Below are 26,714 nucleotides of genomic sequence, written 5' to 3' on the forward strand. Positions count from 1 at the left end.
GACATTGTATAAGAAGGCTTTCATATGGATGGAGACATCTATACATCTGTACATATTGCATTTAAAGACTTATTATATTAAAAGACCCACAGTCAGGTTGTGATTCTGTTACTCACTGATAGTATAATTTTATTAAGTCATTTAATCTCCTTTGAACAAGGATCCAATGGGATATTAAATGTGACTTTTCTTTTCCTGGATTTTGGCCGCAAATGATAGGTTCAAGACCATTTGTGTAAGGCAATCTAAGAATTTATGAAACCTCCTGTGTGACTCTTAATTCATCACCCATTTCTAGAGTTTACAGGAAAAGTCAAGGAGATTGATCAAGAGATGACAGTAGTGAGGATTCCTTACAGAGAATCTGCAGTGTACAGTCTGTATTCAGTGTGTATCTCTGTGGGGAAAGAAGTGAGCCTCTTCTGTGCTCCAAATAGCTCCAAATAACTAAGGTGGGCTTCAGAGAAACTTTAAGGCAGCTTGACATTGGTTTCCTCGGATTTGTGCATGTCATATAAACTGGTTCTTACTCATACTTTAAAATAGTTTCAAGACAAGGGCTGGTTAGAGCTACCCCTGATTTCAGAGAGAATGGAGAAGATGAGATTGGGACTGCAACCATCACTAATAGCATGACAAAGATTCCTATTTCCTCTTGGCCATATATGGACACCAAGGATGAATGCTAAATTGAGTTATTTTGAAAAGGGCTTTCATCCAAGAGTATAAAGGAAGTAGAAGTGGCAGTAAAAAAAAAAATTGTGTGGAGTGGTTGGCCAGATACCTATGGAGAGGGGAAAGGAGTAAGTAGTCAGCAGTGAGAATAATCACTTGCACGACCAAGAAACAGAAAATGCAAGTTTGTCAAAGACTGAGTTTCTCAACAATCCACAAAAGATTTTTGGGTGAGGAAAAGGCTTGCATTTGGAGAGCTACCATGTCTGAGGGTGTTTGACGGCCAAGAGAGAACTACCAATATGTTGCAATATTTTTTTTTCTCTTTCCCCCCTCTTTCATATCTCTTCATCCTCTGACAGTACAGGGAATGGGGGAAAATGAATGGCAAAGCCAAAATAAATAATGCAAAAGAGCACGCCTGTTTCCTGTCTACTCCCTGTAGCCTTTGGAGCCTGAGTCAGGCATGATCTTGAAGGAAGAAAATATTTAACATAGTTAAGAGGTAGATATTAGATTGTATTAGACTTTTAGAAACTGAAAAGAAAAAAGTTGCTGATATCTTGAAGTTATTGGAAAACCTTGCTTAGATATAACTATCGGCAGTGATGAGAAAGACTAATGTTGCTATCCATGTTATATATAATAAAATGGTACATTTCTCCCACACACACTCTGATGATGAAAGATTCAGTCAGTTGGGTTTGATAAAATACTAATAAAACAGCCATTTATTAATTTTTCTGTTGCTTATTAATGTACATGCTTCATTGTATGTACACTGATCTTTCAACAAGTGTAATAGGTGGATAAGATTAATATCCCATTTGACAGATGTAGAGACTGAGACTTAGAGTGATTAAGTAATGCTTCTGAAGACGTAGAGCCAATAACAGGGAATGCTTGCACTTTAACCAAAGTCCAGGGGCCAGCCCTGAGGTGTAGTGGTTAAGTGCGTTTGCTCTGCTGCTGGTGGCCAGGGTTCGGATCCCGGGCACGCACCGACGCATGGTTTATCAGGCCATGCTGTGCCTGGCGGCGCCCCACATAAAGTGGAGGAAGATCGGCACAGATGTTAGCTCAGGGCTGATCTTCCTCACAAAAAAGAAAAGAAAAAAAGGAATGAAAAGTCCATCTGGCTCCAAAGTATTAATGATTATGCTCTATTAGGTCATTTCTCAGTCTCATTTAACATACTCTCTCTAAATATGTTATTAGCAAAACACTACAACCAGAATAGTTTATACCATTCTGACCTGACTCCAGGGTAAAATAAAAATAAGCAGCAAAATCTTCCCGGCATCACTTTTACACATGCCTTTCTCCAGGGCTGTTTTACAATCTCATTATGTGGGAGAGATACAGAGTGGGACGCGATCAATATCAGCTGCACCTCCATATCAGGGCAACATAAAAATTCTACTCAGGAACTTGTTTTAAAAGCTGAGCCAAGAGGACAACTGTGTAAATATTTATGTTAATGAGTCAAGGTTCAGTAGAAAACCAACCCATGTGGCAGGTTTGGAAAATTGTTTTAGAGTCTGTATTTCCACTTGATCCAATATTGCTCTAAATAAAATCTCAGACTTTATCACTGAAACTTAGTAAACGATAATTAGATTTTGAAGCAATTTTCTTGGTTTACTCTTTTAAGGTTGGTAATATCCAACACTGATATAAAACTATATGGCACAGTGAGTATTTCACCTTTCTAATTCACTTTGCCTAAGATGACTTCAGATGGAACCAAGTTTTCATTTCAATATTAAAGGGAATATTTTAGTTGAAGTAATCAGACAATCTTTCCCTAATTGTTATAGTAGGTATCCATGAGAATATTGTGCAATCAAGACATATTGTTACAACATAAATTGCCAAAAGAAAATCACTGCAAATCTAATGCGCAAAACCTGCATGATACTTTTAAAATTTTCTTTTTAAGGACTTCAGGTGCACAGAATTGGCGTAATTAAAACTCTTTCTGGGGCCAGCCTGGTGGCGTAGGGATTAAGTCTGTGCACTCCACTTTGGCGGCCCAGGGTCCGCAGGTTCAGATCCCTGCCGAGGACTTATGCACTGCTTATCAAGCCATGCTATGGCAATGTCTCACATATAAAAGTAGAGGAAGATGGGCATGGATGTTACCCCAGGACCAATCTTCCTCAACAAAATGAGGAGGATTGGCAACAGACGTTAGCTCAGGGCTAATCTTTCTCACCAAAAAAAACCAAACCGAAACAAAACTCTTTCTTCTTGAAAGATATCTTCATTTTCTATAAATGGTATTTTATTTCATTGTATTTTATTTTACTTTATTCTTTAATAATAGAATGAACACCTATGTACCCCAAACGAGAGCATTACCAATAATTTTAATGTATACTTGTGTGCTCACTTTTAGCATCTCTCTCATAGTAACCACTATTCTAAATTTTGCATTTGTCATTTTCTTCTTCAGATTTAGCTCATACACGTGCATGTTTATGTGATATATATATTTATTGCTTATTTGTTTTGTTTTCAAACTATATATAAAGTCTCTAAACCTGGATTTTGTCCATTGGGACAATTTTTTCTAAATAGTATGCTACAAAGTTTGATCAATGCCATTGTGTGTAGTTTAATATCATTGATTTTCATGGCTGTGTAATAATCTGTTATGTACATATCATGATTTAGTAATCAAATCTCCTGTCTGTCAGCAAGCACTTGTACTTTTTTCTCAAATTTTTTTATTATTGCAAAAGTTATGATAAGAATGTTAAAATATATGTCCCCTGATATACGTGCAAGGAGGTATGTACTTAAAAGTAGAATTACTGAGATGGTGGTAAGCAATATTACTGGAACTGTTTTCCAAAGGTTGTATCAACTTTCACCCCATTGTAACAATCTTTAAGAGATCCAGTAGGCCAATGGCTTCTGACACATTTGATATAACAAGATTTCTGAATTTTTTACCAATTGACTGGATGTAAAATATCATCTCATTGTAATCTTGATGTGCATTTCCCTGATCACTATGAGGGCTTAGCATCTCTTCATCTGTTGATTAGCCATGTATATTTCTTTTTTCACTTCAGTTTTTATTCACTTCATTTAAAAAATTATAATAATTGTACTAAATTATCCAAAAAATGCTAGAACCTGGTGGGTCTCCAAACAAATATTAAGTGTTTGGATTAAGGTACTTTTGAAAATAACTAAATATAAAATAGTCTTCAGATAAAATTAAAAAAAAACTTTTTGGCTACTCCCTGGGCCAACAAAATACTCCCATTATCTTCTGTAAACTTACTTGTCATTTAAGGTAATATATACCATCATTATAAAAGTTGTTTATAATGATCCAAGTATAGATATATGAATCAGTAGAAAAGAATACTGAGCCTAGAAATAAATTATATGATAACATTTAGCATCAGATAAAGAAAACATTGCAAACACGTGGGTAAGTGAATATGTGTTAAGGGGTGTTGAGAGGTCCTGCTTGAAATCTGAAAACATAAGTTAAATGATCCATTTGTCAGACCTAACGCTACCATTAAAGAGATTAAATAGATTAACTATTTGAAAACTAACAAACTATTAGTAAAAAAAGGAAAAAATTTAATAATCTTAGATATGCATGTGACTATTTTAAAACCCGAATTTATGGAAAATTACAACGGAATTGTTAATATAATGTATTAATAGTTATTATCTGTATATAATAAAAACTCTTATATTTTTAAAAAACATAATACGTGCCTAGTAGATAAGTAGGCAAAGGAGATTAAGCAATTTGCAAAGAGAAAAACTAACAAACAAAAAGAAGTGAGTGATTAATGTTCATAGTCATCAAATAAAATGCAAACTAAACACAGTATAATTTTATAGAAAAATGGATCATAATACTCAATTCAGGCAGATCTAGGTAAAGCATATGACTCGTATATTGTTATTGCTACTTCATATGGAGGAAAGAAAATTGTGAAGATGAATTAGGAACCATATCATAACCTTGACATAGGAGCTGGTTTCCTAGAAACTATCTTAAGAAAATAATTTAAAGAAAGAGAAAAATGATTTCTAGGGAAAAACTTATCATGGTGTTAATGTAATTATGAACAACTACAGATAGCTTAGATATCGAAATATATATGTGAGATTAAATAAGTTAAATTATCCCTTAGGCAGGAAGTCCTTCTCTTTATTCTCCGACTATATAATTTCAGTCATCTCTAGCATCATTTAATTCAGGAATGGGTTTCTGACAACCTCAATTCATTCCCACTTTTTGTCCCAATCCTGGTTTATCTGTCTTTTCTATATGGCCTCATGGTGTCCTGTGAATGACTTGACTTCATTAGAGCCTTCATGGAATTCTCTTGAAAGTGTTGCAGATGTCAGCTGGGCCCTTCTTGCTCCTTTAGATCTAGGTAAAATTATCATTGCCTCAGTTTCTCTATTTGGAAATGCAAAACCACTCTCAAAATTTGTGGAGAAGCTTACATTCTCATGGTTAGCTCTGGGCTACTGCTCCGTTTTAGCTCTATCTGGCCAGACAAAAACTAAGGGAAATTTTTGATTCCACAAATGCCCACCAACCATCTACGTATTTGTCAGAAGAGTTGTGAGCTTACATAGAAAGAAAGCAAATATTTCAAATTGTACACAAGAAATTCCTATTCTGCATTTCTGCCGTTCTATCAGGGAATTTCCACCACCTCTTCCTTCATTCAACCTAGTCGTCTAAATTTTAATCTAAGTAGACTTCTCTTCACATACTTGCCATTGCCCTTTTCTTCTCAAGTTCAAAACCATATTTCTCTCGTTCCTCTGTTTTCTGTGGCCAGGAAATTTTGCCATCTTTTTTCTTGCCTTAGGTGCTCCATACATCCATATCCTAGGAGTCTCATTTTTTCCCCATTTAGCTTACAAAATTATTTTTCTAAGCAGACAATGGTTAAAAAGCAACATTTTCTACTCTCTATGTTTATATGTTTTCCCATCAGTTTTGCTTATTAATTATGAATTTTGTGAAGTCAGATAGCACCATTCTTTTAAGTTGATACTCATGGCATCTAGAAAAATCCTTTTTATATAATAGGTGCTCAATATTCATAAGTGATGAATAAATGAGCAATGATTTAGGTGATAGTTTCCATTTTTATTTATTTTTATTCTATTTAATTTTCTTTTTATTGCTCTCCAGGCTGATGTAATATGTTCTATGTTATATAAAATAAATTATTATTAACATGTAATGATTAAATATACTTGTTATAGAAAATGCTATGGAGAATTCGCAGAGAAGCAAGTTTCAAAGAAAACTGCCATCTTCTGGTGGATGATACATACAGCATTGTGTAATAATTCACTACTCTACTTAAAAAAAGTCATCTAATAAATATTAAATGTGTGGTATCATTGGTATATATGCATGCTAAATTCAGCTGAAAAAGTGCTTAGATTTTTTAAACCTATTAACTAAAACCTATTTTTATGGAGATTTAGTGTAATAGAGAGAAAAGAACATTAACCTACAACTGAGAAAACCTGGATTTTGTGTCTGATTAAAAGATAATATAAAGTATATAAATCAGAACTTTCTACTTGGCCTGAAATTCTATATGAAAAGAGCACAAGATTAGAGTCATAAAGAGATCAAAACAGAAATTGTGGTTCAAGGAGATGTCATGGAGAATGCATGTTTGTGGCATGTTATTAAAGTAGAGCATAGAGAGCTTCAATTTCTTCCACAGAGATGTGTGTGTTACAAGAATTAAGGGAGGAGTAGTTTATATAAAAACATTGTATAGCGTTACGAAAACCTACAAGTTTAAAGGAAGATGCATTTAAGGAGCATGTAAGTAAGCACAAAGGAGGTGGAGAGAAGTAGAAATGACATCATGGCAGGAGAGTAATATAGATATCCTGCCCAGCTGGAAAAAGAGGCTAATATTCACTTAGCATAATGTCTTCCAGGTTCATCCATGTTGTTGTAAATGGCAAGATTTCCTTCTTTTTATAGCTGAATAATATTCCATTGTACAGAAAGACAAATACTGTACAATCGCACATATACGTAGAATCTGAAAGTCAAACTCATAAAACCAGAGAGTAGAACGGTGGTTGCCAGAGCTTAGAGGGTGGTGGAAATGGGGAGATGTTGGTGAAAGGGTACAAACCTTCAGTTAAAAGATGAATAAGTTCTGGGGATCTAATGTAGAACAGTGATTGTAGTTAATAATATTGTGTTGTGTACTTGAAATTAACTGAGAGTAAATCGTGTTCTCACTGCTCATATATACAAATGGTAACTATGTGAGCTGAAGGATGTGTTAATTAACTTGACTGTGGTAGTCATTTCACAACATATACGTATATTGAATCATCGTGTTGTACCCCTTAAAAAATTGTAGTACAATTTCACGTAGTACAACCTAAGTATATATAATTTTTCTTTGTGAATCATACCTCAATAAAGCTGGGAAAAAAAGAAAGAGGCGTATTTTTCCCAAATCAGAGCACTCAACTGCCGTGGAAGCAAAGGAATAGTTGTAGGGTTTCCAACTTGCTGTATGTGATTTTTATTATTTATTTTACTAAAAGCAGAGAATTTAGAAGATTGATGAATTGCCCTTTCGAAATTTTCATTTATCATAAAACAACAGATATAACTGTGAGATTGCTGTTTTAGGTTTCATTCTAACTAACAAAGAAGGAAACTTCAGGGAGATTGAACAATATCAGGGAGTTTTATTTAGAGGCTAAATTCCAAATTTAAGCTAAACACCAAATAATTGACTGCGATCAAAGGAATAAGTCTTTTGGGCCTAAGTCTCTCCATCTTGAAGTGAAAATGTTGGATTATATTATTTTTATGTGCTTTTTAGCGCTTTCATAAGTCTTAGGAAATTATGCTTAGTATGTATATGCATCTTTCTCTGTTTTTCTCTCCTTTATTAAAACTTTGAAAAACGATGACATTTAGCATTCATTTGCCTGGTGAATGAAATATTGTAGAATTAATAATAAAAAATAACAAACTATTGGATTATTACTGATTTATATAGCTAAGAATATCTATATGCAAAGAGTATTTTAAGTTGAGATTTTGTCCACAGTCACATCATGTTTTAATTTAATTTCTCTATTGAATTTGATCTAATTCATTTATTTATGTCATCTACAATATTTTACATACCTATGAATTCTGTTTTGAAGAAACATCCCAGCACATATTCTAGACAAATGTCTTTATTAGTTTTCTATTCTTTTCCATATCCAAATGTTTAAAGACATATCTCATATAAAAATTTACACAGCAGAGCTTGAATAATAAAATGGACAATGTCCTCAACAACAGTTGTAGAATAGATGCTGAAACAATTCCCATAGGGCCATTTCTTGTACACCCCTTAATAAAAGCAGAATGTATAACATTATAATACAACTCAATAAACGCGATTCTGATGTGGAAGAAAATAGCATTTGTTGAAAGGCCATTATGTGCCAGGCATTCTACATTTATTATCTCAATTATTTCAATATCATTGAGAGATGGGTAGGACATCCCAAGAGAGCAGTGGAGAAAACGCCAAGGGTAACAGATCTAATATCGGCCAAGTTGGGACTTGAATCCAGGTCTATATGACTCCAAAGTCTGCACTCTTTCCACCCAAAGTACATCTACTGCCCTTCTGAGATCTTGGTTGGTTAAAGATTATATGCAGCATTTCTGGAGGGGCAGATGACTTTTTTCCATTAATATCAAATTTAATATCCATCAGGGCTTGTTGAAGCAAAGATTGCTGGACTTCGCTGCCCGAGATTCCGATTCTGTAAGTGGATGGTGGGGTCCTTGAGTTTTCATTTTTAACAAATTCCCAGGGGTTGGGCTGCTGCTGTTATGGGGACTATGCTTTCAGGACTACTGGTCTAAATTAGCACACTCCAGTGTCTCAATGCTTAAAAGAATTGATAATATTTTACAGAAATAGAGAAGTCAAATCAATAAAATAATAATAAATACAAGGAAATTATAATTCCCTTTATTGTAATACATAGAGCAAAGATAAGTTAGTGTTGAGCACTTACTGGGTAACAGGTATTAAGCTAAATGTTTCACATGGAAGATGATGTCCTTGAGATATCTACAAAGTAAGTAAGTGTAGAGAAAGTGAAAGTTATGGCATGAGCGTAAGCTTTGCAAAATGGGGAGGCTGTTAGCTAAGAGTCCATTTGCTAAGAGTCCACGAAGGGATTGGCCCGTGCTCTGTGGAAGAGCCAGAAGCACAGGCATTGACCATTGCCTCACTACCCAGGTGAGGAGGCTTATTTTGATAAATATTTGACCGCAATTACTCTGGTCTTTTGGTCTACCGTTAGTTTTTTTTTTTTTTTTTTTTTTCCCTTCTCTTTCTAGAGAAAAGAGTGAAACAAGTTTTAAAATAGCTTTTTCCCTAAAAATACATATTGTTATTTTTCTCTTACACTTCTGTATAACTCTCCTCTATCTCACCTCTTATTCTCAAAACGCTTTTCATTTCTCTTGTCTTCCTAAACCTTAAACCAGTGGTGTTCTCGAGAGTTTTATGTTCAACCCCTTTCTATTTTCTCTATAAACCTCTCACATCTCTAACAGTTTTAAAATATAACCTTTTCAAGATTGTTCACTTATTTATGCTTTTGAACTTTCTGATTAATGTCCCTAGGTTGTCCTTTATCCTTCTATCATCCAGCATATTACTCTTCAGCTCAATTGTCACTCTTACAACTCCCTTAAAAGTTTTCCTCTGTAATCTAAACATGTTTAATAAATCTTGAATGTTGATCTGCATCAATTTGTATTATGCTTATTTTTTTGTTTCTATCTCTTCCAAATGACCTTAAACAGTGGCTTTCACGCCTTCTTAATCTTTGTGCCCTTCCCTTCATGGCCTCAGAGAATATCTGCTCCATTCAAGCAATGTAATGAATAAATGGTTGATATTGGCAGCAAATTACAAATAATATATAAATATGCTCTCACTACAACACGAGTAAAGCCTTTTAATAGGAATAACTAGCATATTGGAGGTGGTCACTTATTTTACCATCTATACTGTTTAGTGCTAGACTGACTGCTATCTGGAATATTCCTCTACGTTACTCTGAATCTCTCTAGACTATGTTTGTTTTTTGTTTCTTTGTCAAATTTGTTCTCTTGGTGCAAAAACCTTGAGGAGAACCCTATTTTACAAAGGATTACACTAGTAAATAGATATAGTCAGATTTGCGGTGAAAGGAAATCTAGATATATAGGGGAACTGTTAATGAAAACCCAGCTGGTCTAATGTAGGGCCAAGTTCATGAAGGTGCACAAAGTATATACTTATACATAGATGAGTTAGAAGCAAGGGGTATGGCAATGGATAGCAGAGTCGCAGGCATGGTAGTAGGGATCTGGAACCAGATATTCTAGACCAAAGTTAAGAGTATAGACTCTTGGGTAGAGGAAAAAAACAGCATGATCAAATGCAAGCTTGCCTTGTTTTGTGACTCACAAGTGAATCTCCCCTACCTAGTGTTGGCATTTGTCCTAGATTTGTGTGCAGAAGTCGAGTGAGATAAAACTCCTGAACAATGGCCGGAGGGAAGAAATGTCAATGAATTGCAGACATATTTTGGCATCCTTTCTTTAGCTGTTATGTGTAAAGCACATGGTTTTAAGCTAGAAGGATCTATGTCTTCTTACCAATTTTTATGGCCTAGTGCACAGCACACTGAAGATTCTCAATAAATGTTGTATGAAAGAATAAATAAATAAATGAATAAAATAACAAAAATACTTGGCTTCTCACCCCCATACATTCACCTCAGTTTTCTTATACAAAGGTCCAGCAATCCCCTCAACCCAGAATTTTTTGTTTGTTTTTAATTTTATACTTTCATGCTGACAGCACTGCCTTAGGAAATTGTTGTACTATTTTCTGGTGAATTATAGGCTTAGGATGACTTTATCAGTTCCTCTGATCCATTATTTTGCCTCAAGGCAGAACTAACGCTAAATAGACTGAAAGAAAGTATGGAGCATTCTCAGTTTTCTGTAAAAACTTAGTTGTTTTAACCCTCAAAATAGCATACTTCATATTTTCTTTTCTGGTAACATTCTGGTAACAATTTTAAAAAGATTTAAGAATTATGTAAATAAATGTGTCTTTTCTTGTTGGTTGGTTAATTATTTCATGAAAAATTGGACAAGATATTATGGAGATATATACATATAATAGTGTATAAATTTTATGCCCAAAGAACATATTTGTGACATATATCAATTATTTATATATTAAATATGTTAATTACAGTTACATAACATTAACTAAAATGTTTAAGCATTTTAGAAGAATATCAGTTTTTTCAGTTGCTAAATTTTTCCTTAGTTCCAAGTACTGTTTGACTCCAGTACAAAATCAGGCAGGATCAAATTCTTGCTCTCAGTGATCATGAACTTTATTGTGGAATCAAACACATAAATAATTTTAATATAATATTGTGAATGAATAAATTATACTTATATGTGTAAATTCCTAAGCCAGCATAGGAATTCTTAAAATAATCTGGGTTGGGGTAGGTTGGTAGAGAAAAGATCAGAGTAGATTTCAAGGAAAATGATGATCCAGAGTTGAATGTGGAATGAGCAGTAAGTTAGCCAAATAAAGATCAAGCTTATCTATCCATTTTTCTATATTTCCGTGTTTACTGCCACCATCCTAGCCCACATCCTTATGTACCTATATTCATTAAAAGGTTTTTTAATCTCTTGTCTCCCTACAAACCATTATCTCCAATTCTGCCCCAAGATCTGATATTCTTAAAATGTAAATAAGACAATGCCGCTACCCTATATGTTTTCCAGTAACTTTCTGGAACTTAAAATAGGATCCAAATGCCTTATGGCTTACATAACGGCCTAAAATATTCTTAAAAAAATGGCCTCTCTCTACTATTACTCCTCATTTCTCATTATACTTAGGTAATCTGAATTTTTTTTCTCATTCTCAAAAAGTCAACATTTGTTCTTTACTTACAGATTTTAGATTTATTTCTCCCTCTGCATTAATTAATAACTTCCTCGAGGCTGACTTTTAGAGGCTTCAAAAGATGGAGGCCCATTTTTTTGGCATTCTTCTTATAGATAGCTCTATGTCTTAGCCTTCTGAATCAAGGGACTAGTTTGACCTATAGAGTGTGATGGAAGTGATGCTGTGTAATATCTTAGGTTGCACCATAAATTATGATACAACTTCCGTATTTTTGGCTGGAACACTTATGCTTAGGTCTCGAGTTGTCACATAAGTCCAACTTTTGTGAGGCTGCCTTGCTGTGAGAAAGCCAAAACACATGGAGAGTCCGCTTTTATATATTGTAATCCACAGTAGAGGTCTTCCAGTCATTCTAGCTCAGGAACCACAAATGTGAGTGACTGAGCCTTTAAACCATTGCAGCTCTCAGCCATTCAGTCATCCCCAACCTTCTAGTCTTTCAAGTTGAAGTCCCAGACAACATGAAGCAGATGACAAAAATCCTGAAACCGAGCACAAAGAGGTTAAAGAATCTTCCCCGGGCTAGAAGAAGAGAACAACAACTTTGAGTTAAGCATTTTTTCTTTTATTATTATTTTTTTTTTTTGTGAGGAAGATCAGCCCTGAGCTAACATCCGTGCTAATCCTCCTCTTTTTGCTGAGGAAGACCGGCTCTGAGCTAACATCTATGGCCAATCCTCCTCCTTTTTTTTTTTTTTTCCCCAAAGCCCCAGTAGATAGTTGTATGTCGTAGTTGCACATCCTTCTAGTTGCTGTATGTGGGAGGCAGCCTCAGCATGGCCAGACAAGCGGTGCATTGGTGCCCGCCCGGGATCCGAACCTGGGCTGCCAGTAGCGGAGCGCGCACACTTAACCACTAAGCCACAGGGCCGACCCTGAGACAAGCTTTGCTAACTGCAGCTGTGCATATTCAGCATAATCAACTGTTGTTTAAAAGTAACCAGGTCTTTCTGTCCCTTCTTAGTATATGAGTGAGCTGTCTTTCTCAGGAAGTCAAGGTCCAGACATCAAGATTCAGCCTCACAAGGCCAAACACAGGCTGAAGATGAAAACTAACCAGAAAAGTCCAGACAGTCAAGGGAAAGAAATTCAGTCTTCAAGGGCAAATGCAAGCTGGTGGGGAGGTGCCAGCCAATACGTCACCTGCTCCCCCTCCCTTACCTGAAACCCCAGCACATGCTCTCCGTCATAACATTTAAAACCCCTTGCCTCCCATCTTTGGGGGAGATGGGACAAATTTGAGAGCTCTCGTCCCCCGGCTGACGTCACTCAAAATAAAAACTCTTTCCTTGCCATAAGCCTGGAGTTCTAGTTTTATTGACCCCTCTTGTGTGGCAGGTAAGGAACCTGGGTATGTATCCAGTAACAATCCCACTGTGCCATGTCTGAATTTTCCACAAAATTTATTTGCATAAAAAATTGGTTGTTCAAGCTATTACATTTTGGGATAATTTGTTATGCAATGACAGTAACTGATACATCATATAAATCTTATTGCAATAACACCTCCTCAGAAGAGACTTTCTGGCCAGTTTATTTAAAATCGACCCCCATCACCAAATTTCATTAAACATAATAACCATACTATTTATTATAGCCAAAGTCTAGAAATAACTCAAATGTTTATCTATAATTGAATGAATAAATAAAAGTTGATATATTTGCACTGTGGAATACTATACAATAATTGGAATGGAGGATCTATATCTGCATGCAGCATCATCAATGAATCCTCCAAACAGAATGTTGAACAAAAATAATCAACGCAAAAGAGTACATTCTGTGTGAATTCTTTTAAATAAAGTAAAAAAAAAAGGTGAAACACCCCATTGTATAGCAATTGAAGACATAACAGGAGGGCAGTTTCTGGGTGTTGGTAATGTGCTCTGGTTTCAATCCGTTTACCATATACATAGCGTATAGAAAGTTTAATTCGGCCTTCAGTTACTTTCCACATTTATAATACATTCTTTTGTTTTTCACTATAAGTTAAATTATCAAGAATTATCTTCAATTATCAATATAATTATTCCTTTATGCCTTTGTTGTCACCATGCTAGAATGCATTGAGAGCTGGACTTAGTCTGTCCTGTTTACTTTTATATGTCTTTTGTCAGCTGAATTGAATTAGTATCAAGCTGTATAATATTAATATTATGTAATCCTTTGTAAATTATATTTTAAGATTCCACTATATTATTTTATATTGGTTTTGAAACGTTTAAAGGAAAGAGCTATTTGGAGTGAATCACAGTAGATTCTGCAATTGAATCCAAGACTTATTTAACCTTTAAAATCATAAAAACAAAAAGGTAGAAACTACTGTGAAAATACTGTGTCATATCTTAATTAAACAAAGGTTTAAGAGGAATATAATAAACTGGGACAGCTTCAGAGGAAAATAACTGGAAAATTAAAACAACTCCAAAACATTCACTGCTATGTAAAAAGATCAAAGGTTGCCAACTCTGACTTGAAACTCTATCTCCTATTTTATGCCTCTATGGATCCTACTTCACTTGAAAAGCATGGCAGAGTTTTCAGTTTCTTCTCTTAAACAGAAAAACCCATAGTGAGTTATTAATTTAACCATTCACTGAAGACAAAATCTTCACTAGACACTCAGCACCTGAAATTTGATCCTCATCTTAGCACGCATCTCGAAGAGAATTCTGGACTCTGCTAGGTTTCCCTCTATGTCCTCTATGTTCTCCAGACTGCCTCTGGGCTACAAGCTGGGGCAAAGTTAGGACTCACTTTGTTTATTTCCCTTCTTTGAGAGGCCAAAATCCTGTGGTGCCTTTCCAACATGCAAAAAACTGTTTTCTAATTGTTTACAGTGGGAGGACAGGTCTAGGACCCAATATTGTATCACGGTTGGATGCAGAATCATGACTATAATGTTCAGTGAAAAATGTATTTTTGCATTTACTTAATATTTGCCTCTATCTTCAGATTGCTATGTCTAGAAGACTAGAGTCCTACCCATCTTTAAAAATAAAAAGAAATAAGCAAAAAACACTTCTTAGCCTGCACATTGCCTCATGTTTAATGGGAGCAAAGTAAGCGTATGCTGAATGATGACTTAAGTGCTAAAATATACATATAAACACAGAAAAGGATGCCCTTTGACACCATTATTCATTTGGTCATCACAGGCACATACAGTTAAAGAGGATAAATAAGACATGTAGATATTCTATATGTTTATTAGGTGCCAAGATTCACTTTCCTATAAAGCAAAAGAAATGAGTATATTTCCTGCCACATTTACTATTTTATTAAATTCCACAATAAGAAAAGTGAAAGTCAGAGAATTTGTCATTTGTCAAAATTCGTGCAATTAATAATTGTCAAAACTTCTATAAGAGCTTATATCTTTTTGCTTTACCACACTACCAAACTTACCTCTTACTGCATTAGCATGATTTCATGTATCAAATATACCATTTACTGCTTTATACTGGAGTTATTTTTTTCATACATTCATTATTTCTCAGAAGTGATATTGAGTAAGAGTGTACACATATACATTGGATAAATTTATAATTATTTTTCCAACTATATTGTAACTCTTTCAATAGCAAGAATCATTTCATAATACTTATACATCTATATAATATATGTGTATGATATGATATGTATAATACATATTTATTAAGTGATCATGTAACATTAGATTAGAACTGTTACACTATTCATTCATTGATGCTATATACACATATGCAATAAACTGTATATCTTTGGCTCTCACATTCACCCAAAACTGGTGAAATTCTATGTACCTCCCTCCCAAAAAAAGAAATTGAAATGTCTCATGTGCTTAAATAGGGAGTCTTGGGAGTATACCATGTGTGAATATAAAATACACTCTCTTAACTTTGATGTAGTATCTGTCCTTCTTCCTCTCCTGATCTAGACTTCTTTCATATTATATCTACCAAGATCTCATCTACTAACAGGAACCCTTTTTACACCACTGACCACTGTCATTGGACACCATAAGGATGCTAGTGTCCAAGATAGAGGTGCTGTCTCTCAATGCCCCATGCTAACTTTTTTGCCTTCCTTCTTTGGCACTGGTCATTACTGATGCAAAATTCATGCTGAACTAGGATATTTTCTTTACCCATATGTTGATTTTCTCCTAAATGTCTGTCCAAGCCCTTATTCATTTAGACACTGGCCTTCTCGCCATTGAATCAGACAGGTGAGAATTATAACAGTATGCAGTTTAAACAGGAAATCTAAGTGCCTTTCATATAAACAGAATGATAGCTACCAATGTGCCATCTTCTGTCATGCCTTTGTCTGGATTCATTTTCTTGTACTAGTTTTTATAACTGACACAGTCAAAATAGAGCAGCATGATAAAGATAATTAAAAAGTGACAAAGATATGTGAGTGGGGTTCAGTGTGAATTTCTTCTCTTATTCAAATAGTTCCTTATCTTCAAAGCAGAATTGGAAATATCATCCATTAGATTATCTCAAATTTGCCATATCATTTAATTAGTTAGTTAATGTGCACTTCTAAATGTGTGTGCTTCTGCTCTTACAGGGAGGGTTTATATAAAAGAAGCTCTCTGTTTAAATTAACTAAAGTCTTTCATCAATCTCTGCCCAAATGTGCACAGGAGAACACTAAAACAAATAGCCTTGATGTGATAGTGCCATGAATTCTGGGGAGAATCAATAAATATTCATTGCAATATTAATTGAGTCATTTGAAGCGAACACACATAGGGCACTTTCTGCTTGTCACTTGCTTAAACTATTAATTTATTATCAACCCAGGGTAAAAGAAAAAAAGTAGGCTTACAAGACAAGTGCAAAACAGAAGCACAGGACATGACATAAACACTTGGAGGCTCTTCTAGGCAAAATAAGGGTAGATTCTTTTGGATACTAGGTATATGAGAACTGACTTCAAGAAGTCTATGAACTCTCTAAAACTGCACGTAAATTTTTAGGTATAAGTAAATTTTTAGGTATAAGTAAATTCTTTTGTGCATTTTTTTCTGAAGAGAGATCCCATTGCTTTTAACAAGTTCCTGCAAAGGTCTTGGGTCATTCTTCTACTTCTTCAGTTCTACCAAGATCCCATCTAGAGCTGTTTTAGCAACTCATACACACGCCCTATATATAATAAGGGATCAAAAACAGGCCACTTGTATTGTTAATTCTCATTTAGAAATAGGAGAATGGAGAAAGTCTTATTTCCACACGACTTTTTTTTTCTCAAATCTATGTTTTCTATTTATTGGAAAGCCCTCATATAGATATTGCTGATTTAGTGCATATTCTATGATTGATAGGATAGGCTATATTCTTTGCAATTATGGAACCTCAGCAATACTAGGGAGAGTAAATGAAGAAAAAATAATGAATACTTAAGCCACCTTTGGAGGAGGTAAACAAATATAGAGAATGAAAATCATTAGAGATGTTATAGACAGACTTAAGGAGTGGAATAAAACAAATAGATAAAATCATTTTTGGCAAAATGATATTAATTGAAAACAGAAGATCTCATGTAAAGAAGATCTCACGTAACTGTAATTGATAATAATAAAGAAATAGTTGAATAAATGAAACAAAAATATATAGATGTATAATAATCTGAATAAACTCTTGAATTACTAATATGTGGAAGGAATTCAACAGCACAGCTAAGCATAAGCCTTCATTCAGAGTGCTGCAGTGTGAGAACTCTGAAGGACTGTTCTACCTTGGGTAAGAAAACAGGGACTTTTATAAAGCTTTAGCAACAGTTTAGCTAATATCGGGAACAGTTGGTCAAAATGGTTTGTGGAAGAGGAGGAATTGTTCTTATGATTCAGCAGTGATTGTGCAATTTGATCTTAGTGAGGTTTAGGCAGAGTTGTTACAAGAGTTAGGGTCCTGTGCAAGAGGGAGGGGGACGAGCAGCTGCAGAGACAAAAGAAATATGAGGGCCACAGTGGATATCTCTCTTAGTTAATGGGAAGACAGTCTCATCACTCAACCCACCTAGGTTTCTTCAGAACTCCCCGTCTGCCACTGATGACAGTCTAGAACTCATTGGTGATGACTGCCATCATGAGTCCTTGTGACTTTTGTCTTTGCAGTTGCATTTCAATCACGTATCAGTAAGTGTCTAGGAGCATTAAGACTCTGGAGAAAACCCAACAACAGACTGTAGAGAACACAGGTATTCACTTGGGAATCACCAGCAAGTCTCGGACAATATCTCTTAGCCAAGATCCTGCTATTGTTGGTATAAGGGAGGGGAACAGTTCTTGTCACCACCCTGAGTCAGTAGACAAGGGAACTTTGATATCTATAGATTTGCAAAAACTTTGTTTATCCTCTTGACTTACCCAGAGAATCAAGATTAAAGGTAAAAACTTTAAAAACCTCATTTTAGCAAAAAAAATTCTTAAGGCAACACAGTGGGAAAATCACATTCTCAAAAAGGAAACAAAAAAAGAAAAAAAATATAGAATCAGTGATTTCTGTCATTTAAGGATCTTATTCCAATGTCTTGGGCCGAGTTGTAAAATCAACAATCTCCTGCTTGATCTAAGGTTTTGGGAAAGCTTTTTCCTTCATGATGCTAACTTCCCAGAGAATCTTGAAATATTGTCAGTTTTAGATCTCTTATTGGCGTAGAAGTCCAGAAGGTGGGTGTATGATATCTACTTAACTGGAAAACATGAATACAAAGGTTAATTTCCTGGAGTTTCACTGCACTGATACATGATAAAGTATCTTCCAATAGGGTTAATATTAGTCTTACATTGGTGGTGTTTCTAGTAAACCAGATCTCTGAGCCACAGGTTATGTAGGAAATCCTGTGATTTATCCTAGGGAAAAGCCACTGGGACATGTTGATGATATGCTTGGGGATACTTTACTGAACTCCTACAAATTTAGCTATATTGGCCTAGGAAACAGCAGAGTGAAACACAGAAGGCGAGATTCCCTGTTACTTGAATACTCTTTGGAAGGCTAGATTTGAGCAACTTGAGTGGGTTGTGCTGCAAATCCAGCTTAAAAACCTTCATGTTCAACTATCAAGCAGAAGCCATCAAAAAGCAATTCTAAGTCTGGGTTGTCTAAAGGAATTTCAAAGAGATTATAGACAGGAAAAATTCCTGACAAGTGCATGACTGCCCCAAGGTGTACTATCCACTGGGAGGAGAAAATGGTTGGTGGAGTTTAGAATCTTACAGCAATGGATAGAAATGTGTAAGAGAGAAAAGGATTTTGTAGGAGCTCAGTCTGGTAGCAGGAAAATTGAGTGGCATAAGACGCTAAGAGGTTATGTGGAGATCTTAAGATTTAGGTTGGCAGAAGTCTCAGTTAACTTGGAGGTTGCTCCAATTATACGTAAATAAGAGAGTAGGTTTTTGCTACAGAGTCAATAAACAGTAGGTCTCTGATTTTTATTGTTCTGTTGAGACAGAACCTCAAATCTTATTATGATCTTCCCTGTACAAATACAGAAAGAAAGAGTCATGGCAATGCGGAAATTCAGGAGTGATGGGTTTTTAAAAGAGAATCTTTTATGTTACAGAACACAATCTTTAGTAAGTCTGTCCAGGGCAAGAACTTAGGTGTGACAGTTTTTGTCAAATCGTATATAGGGCTAGCCTGTTCAAAAAAGTTAGGAATCCAATGTCAACAGTATCCTATGAGACTGACCAATCCTCTAAGTGCCTTTTGGTAATTAGCCAGGAAAAGTCAAGAATAACATCCAATCTTTGAACAAAAAGAAACACTCCAATACGTATGACAGCGGGAGGCATAGACAATGTGCTCCAGTCCTTCAATAGTCTTGTTTTTAAATGAGCCTTGGGCCAGTTTCAGCAAAGGAATAGCCAGATCAGTTGAGATTCTTAAAGGTTCACTGTCCCTTATTCATCCCATACCTTCTTTCTTTGGCCTAGATGCTGTCGTGGTCAGATTTAAATTCTGAGATATTGGTAGAGGAGGCGCCAGATAGTAAATAATCAGTCTGTGACGTTATTAAATTAGTCTGAGGGTTCCTTTCCTGGATGTTCCAGAAAGAGGCCTTCTGATCAATATTTAGTAGTAGCACACTATATGCAAAATAGGTCTATTCTAAAAAGATTCAGCAGACAGTAAAGCCTATCAACTAGTAAGAAAGCCCAGAGAGACAGGAAGTGGTTGAGACAAATGTAGAATATGAATGTCACTTGAGATTCTTACCTCTAAAACCAGTTTGCCACTCTAAGGAAAAATGATGGAAAGGTTTATTGTAGAGAGGGTAGACCCAGTATCAAATAGAAATATAACATTTTGTATTTGCAATTCCATAGAAATTTCTTCCTTTTTTATTAAGGGAAATTTGAGCTGACCAGAGCAGCTAATTCCTCAGAGGTGTGCCATTCTGTCAGACAAAGTTTGTCCCTTGTCTATTTAGATTTTGTCTTTCAAGTGGAGGCAGGATAATTGTTCTTTCGGTGACTGTCTTCTTTACGATAACTACAGGTATATTCGTCTATACTGATTTAGACATGTACTTGCACATGAGTTTATTTAAATTCATAATCAGAAGAGCTATGAATTAGAGCGTAATTTTCCTTTCTTTCTAAATGAAAATATCTTCAAAGTGCTCAGCAATCTCTTGTAATTCCGATCGAGGGTACTCTTCCTCCTATCTTCTGTTTTCTAAATAAATTTGTCATTTCAGGATTAAGACCATCAACAAAGAAAGTGGATAGGAAAGTTGTAATATTTTCTCCCTGGATGAGAGTGGAATATTCTCTGAAGGTAGAAGTGAGATGGCCTCTAAAATCTGAGAGCTACTTTTTCCCCCTTTGCAGCATTGGATATTGATCAATTGATATTGACAGCAAAGATCTCTATGTCAGATACTAAAAGGTCTTCTCCTACTTTTATATTCTTTTTATATCTACCCATGGTCAAATTTTGATACATATATTTGATGTCATTTTGGTTATCAATCCATCCTGCCTTCTCTAACCAGCTTTTTAAAAATATCTCTTGTGCCTGTAAAATGATGGATTCAGTTCTAGACTTTCTATAAGTCATTAGAACAATAATATATTCCCTTTGAACTTTTATCCTTCTTCATGAGAGGTTGGAAAGTTCTTAACTAAATTATCCAAATCTAATTTTAACCAAGATGTTATGTTGTAAGATAAGCAAAGTAGGTCATCATTTCTGACGACATTTTAAGACATTGAGAGGGGATTTTGTCCAATGAGAGGGTGTGGTGGAGAAAGGGGAAGAGAGTCTGGTGAAAGTGCTGAATAAGCGGAAGTTACAAACTGATGGTATAGCAGACAGAATTCTAGATGGCCCACAGGACCTCCTGGTGTTACTTCTGTGATTACACTATTTTACATGACAAAAGGGACTTTGTAGATGTAATTAAGGTTGCTAATCAGTTGACTTTAGATAGTGAGAGTATTAGAGTAGCCCTATTCTAATTACCTGAGACCTTGAAAAATAGATAATTTTCTTTGGCTAGTGACAGAAGGGGAAGTCACGAGAGAGAATGAATGTGCCATTGCTGGGTTGGAGATGGAAGGTGCCTTGAGAGAGGGAGGCAGGTGACCTCTCGAAGCTGAGAACAGCACCCAGCTGACAGCCAGTAAGGAAGTGGGGACCTCATTCTTCCAATAATCTCAATTATTCCAGAATCAGTAAAGAACTGAATCTTGCCAATAGCCTGAGTGAGCTTGGGAATGGATTCTCCTCCAGATCTTCCAAATAAATTGCAGCCTGGCAGACAACTTGACTTTCGCCTTGTGAGACCTTGAACAGAGGATGCAGTTGAGCCCACCTGGACTTCTTACCTACAGATCAGTGAGATAATAAATGGATATTATTTTAAGCTGATGTTTGTGATAGGTAATTTGTTACACAGTGATGGGAAATTAATATAAGTGGGGAAGAAGAACTCGAGGTATGGAGGGTGCGGTAGGTGGCCAGTCTGGAGTTGAATCAGAATAGGGAGAGGAGAGTTTGAGTTTTGGTTTTACATTCTCCATATTTGTTTTTGGTGAGAAAGATTAGCCCTGAGCTAACATCTGTTGCCAATCCTCCTCTTTTTGCTGAGGAAGACTGGCCCTGGGCTAACATCCGTGCCAATCTTCCTCTACTTTATATGGGACACCACCACAGCATGGCTTGTTAAGCAGTGCGTATGTCTGCGCCGGGGATCTGAACCTGCGAAGCCCGGGCCACCGAAGCAGAGCGCACAAACTTAACCTCAATGCCACTGGGCCAGCCCCAACAGTCTCCATATTTTTATTAGCCTTTTATAAGGAGTCCTTCAGGGAAGCAATTTTAGAATTTTTCTATCTTTTAGAGGCTTTTTCATATCAAAGAAAAAATAATGCTGTCCATGGAATACTTGGAGTTTTTGAACCCTTTGTGAAAATTAGTAAACAGAAACCTCACTTAAAATGGAGGCCAGAAGGGGGAGCTCTCATGCCCTACTGCAATTGCAGAGCCCGACAAGAAGACTTCCTCTTCTTGCACTAGAGCTCAGTCAATGAGAAACTATCACAACTCAGCCAATGAAAAGCCACTATACTTTGAACTCTCAATTCCTCCAGTGAACTCTGTTTACAATAACCCTTCTAACTTCCTCTTCCCCTCTATAACAGAGTTTCTCCTCCCTTTATTGCCTGGCTCTTCCATGGTTGTAGATCCCAAATTGCAGTTCTTTGTTGATCCCAAACAAATCTATTTTTGCTGAAGAAATAACTGGCTGTCTATTTGTTTAAAGTCAACAACTTTAAACCTAAGATGTGACATAGATGCATTACTTTGTTCATATCTGAATTTCCCCAAAGTGGACACTGAAATTCTAAATTATTGTTGGTAAAATCCTGTAAGAGCTTCAGTATTTAGTGCTATGGCACCATAACATTTGTACATGTAAGATGCTGGACAACGAATGGGAGTTTCATTGAATAACTGTTGATGGCCCATATTAAAATAAAGGGTACAAAAAAAGGATAGATAAGAAGACCCCATTAATGTCAGTTCAACATCTCACTTGATCCATAGGAGTCAGAAATAGTGAAAATGGTTCAAATCAAGAGGTCTATACCAAGAACTCTAAAGAGAAAGAGAGATCTAGTGATGCTTGACAGAAAGAGGTGGAGCACTAGTCAGAAGCAAAATCTAAGGAAGGAAGATGAGGAGGGTGTGTGTCCTGTGCGCTCTAGCTTTGGAGAAGTGGCCTTGGTTTAGAAGCAGCAGATCCAGTCCCCTCCCAGTCACACCAAAAGCTGTAGAAGAATATTAACTAGAGCACCTCTAGGCATGTGCTTTTATTCAGAATGCCATAGCCTGACAACAACCCAGAAAGATTGGTCTACCTTGCAGAAGAAAGGGAGGCTTGAGCCACAGGGGTCAGCTGTTTCCAATTATGGAAACTGTTCAAAAACAGTTCTCAGAAGAGGGATAAATTGTTCTTGCAACTTAGCAGCTGTTGTTCAGGCAATTCAAGTTTAGCAAAAACGGTGGAAGGTGGGGAGGAATAGTTGTGGGGCCTAAGGTTACCCAAGGGTCATGCTGGAAATTTTTCAGTCTAAGGATCTTTCACAAGTAAAAAGTTCATAACACATCTCAGGGAGAAAATTATATGAATAATTTACAAAGAATATATATCACAAGGACACTGACAAATACCAAACCTATCTTTTTCTCTCTGATTATGTGAATAAACATATCTGGAATAAAGTTCACTAAATATTGAGGTTAGTTATTTTGCCTTAGGTTATTATGAGACCAATTTGTCATTTTTTTCTAAGTTTCTATGTGATTGGAGGTTTTATTTTATTACTAAGTATGCATCACTATTAAGACAATAATGTTTCATTAAAATTATGTTGGCACATATAATATTTTATTAAAATATTTAGTCCATAAATGATGCCTAATTATGCTGTTTTGATTTTCATTTTCTTTGTTAATTTTGTCACTTTTATGCTTTTTAAAATATTTTTTCTGTTTAAATTTTTGGCTTTCTTTTCTACATTCTTGTAATGAAATCTTTTCTGTCTATGCTGTTTACAATAATAGAAAGTTAGAATTTTAGCATGCAGAGCTTCTAAAATTGGTGTACAGCTTACATATATTATAATACCACACATAACAGTATGATTCTATAATCCATTCCTGGAAGAAAATAGTAATATATTCATGGGCTTCCCTGCAACAACAATAGGAATTCTTCTCATGTCCACAAGTGTGGGGAATTAAAATGCCTAAAAAGAAACACCATTTTTACCTTTAAAGTTAGATTTCCTCTAGTGAATCCTGGTCCATTCTTAAGAATGCATCTCTCTTTCTCTCTCTATATATACACACATATATATATAGAATCTGTGTGTTGAATGCTATTTAATGACAATGAATGATGAATGAGTAATTATTTATAATAAGATATTTAAAAAGCTATATGTCAATGTTATCAGCAGTTGTTTCTGGAAGAGTAGGATTATTGATTTTCAAAAATCTCTTTTTAGTTAAATTTTATAATTTTATATAAAAAGAAGACATTGTTTTGTAAAAGTAATAAAAGAAACAAATAATAAATAAAAATGAGAAGGATTTCAATTTTTTATATAGTTTTTTTTTCTGAATACATGTAAAGCCAAATGTGCCTTCTCACCACTTTTGTAGAAATCTTTTGCTTTGATTTCATTGCCCTTTCATTTTCAGTAAATTATCCAAACTACTTGTTCCCATACGGTGTGTAAATTGCATCAGATTCTCCATTTGTGAATTCTCAACTTACCTAATAAGACACTTTCAGATTTCTCTATTAATATCATTGGGATTATCAATGATGTATTGGAAGTTACCTCTCAGGTTTTTTTTTGACTTAAAAAGTTTCACTTTAGTGAGTTCTGTTCTTAAACTAATTAATATCAAAATAAGAAAGGTTTTAACGAATGATTATATAACATTTTGGAAAAAAAGAAACAGTAAGATACTGGGTCATTTTTTTCCATTATAAAAGAGCCCTTATCGTCTCTGTTAAGTGAGACAGAGACTACCTTGGATAATCAAAAACTTACTTAATAAGAAGTGACTGGGCTGCTCATTCTCTAGAAGCTGAAGATCCACGATGACAATTGGCATCAGGGATACCTCACAGAATATTGTAGTTTAAAGGGCTACTGACATGTTAACAAAACCAAAGGAGGAAGTGGAATGTGTCCCATACAGCTTGTCTTTGTTGGTACCACCTTTCAGAAATGTGAACAACACAAAAGCTTGTTCAGGCAAATTATTTCTAGCATATTTTTTTTATCACTAATAGACTTTTATGTCTATATAGTCCTTAATAGAGCTTCACATATTTTCACATACATTATTATCATCACAAACATCTACTTCTGATATAACAACAGGCATCCTCGACATAAAGCTGGGAACTTGAAGCAGAGAGACAAATTGCTACGGTATCACTCCACCCACCAAAACAAAACCAAAAGCTTGACTTTGAAAGCATGCTTTTTGCTTCTAGGTCTAATAATCTTGAACTGAATTTATATGCCTTTTAGTATTCTTCTAATTTTCTCATGACCCAGATCTCTTCATTTCTTTAATTTGGCCTTGAGTCATACTGTGGCTGGCATCACCGTCAGTAAGGAATTGCAAGCTCTTTTTTCTTCTTTTTTCCTTTTCTTTCTTCCTTTTTTTCTTTTTGAAAGCACGGCTAGTTAGCCACTTATCCCTACTTAAGGGTCTTAATTACAGTTATTTACGTGAAACAATTTATGCAAGTATACACAACCAAACAAGGCATTCAAAAGCATTCTTATGAGCAAATTGATATGCCATTCACAGAAGCTTCCGTACTATCTTTTGAATAACTAAAATCTTTGTAGGAGTACTTATAATGTTGGCCTTAATGGTTCTGCCTAGGCAGTAAAAATATAAACTATGGATGGTTCATTTGCAGCTGAAAATACCCATCCACCCACCAATCCCTGCCATCTCTACAAAAAGGCTAATCACTTACCATGCCAGGTTTCCCTAGAGAAGTGCTTTTAAAAATGGTCTTTGGTTCTTTCACAACCGTGCAGTAATACCATGGAGGCTTCTTTGGGGTGGAGCATTGAACCAAATTCTGGGGACACTTTTCCTTCAACAGTGCATGTTCACTTTGATCTATTTAGATCATGAGTTCTGCATGTGATTTTGTTGGGAGGAGAGGAAGAATTCTACTGCTAAAATATAATGTTTTGAAAATAATATTTTACACCATAGACTGAAAAGGAAGACAAGATGATGAATCAAACTTTATATTAATTTCTCAATACATGCGCATGCCATTCCTTCCGCTTTTTACTTTTTCTTTAGCCTTTATCAGTTTATTTCTATAATCAATGTGGGACCAATATAAATATGTATTATTTTAGGTGTTTTTAAAAGCAATCTTTTACAAATATAAATATTTAATTTTTATTTGAGTCCAACAGAAGTAAATTTTAAAGAACACTATCTGCTTAATAATTGAAGAAATAGAAATACTGATATTACCTTCAAAAGTCGTGTGCTTTCTGTTTGTCAATGTGAAATTAAAGCTAGCTAAATATTTTTTTAAAATTTGTGTTAATAAAGTTAACTGTGTGCATGCTATTTGCAAGAAAGTGAGCTGGAGCCCCTGTTGTATATAAAGGTCAATGGTCACAAGCTGGGTTTCCACCTTTGAGGGCCAGTATTATAATAGAAAACACCATCATTTACTAAAATACAAAATCAGATTAAGAGTATTTGAAGAAGAATGTGATATCATCTAATTTGACTAAAATCCTTGAAGGCAGGGAGCGTGTAAAGTTTTTACTCACACTACTGTGTGATTGTCAACTAGTAAGCACTCAAAGATGCCAGCTGAATGAATGTGTATTATTTTTATAAATAAAACATTAACAACAACTTCAGAGAAAGAATGGGGTCGAAA

This window comes from Diceros bicornis, chromosome 21 (assembly GCF_020826845.1).
Source record: "Diceros bicornis minor isolate mBicDic1 chromosome 21, mDicBic1.mat.cur, whole genome shotgun sequence".
NCBI classification, from domain to species: Eukaryota; Metazoa; Chordata; class Mammalia; order Perissodactyla; family Rhinocerotidae; genus Diceros; species Diceros bicornis.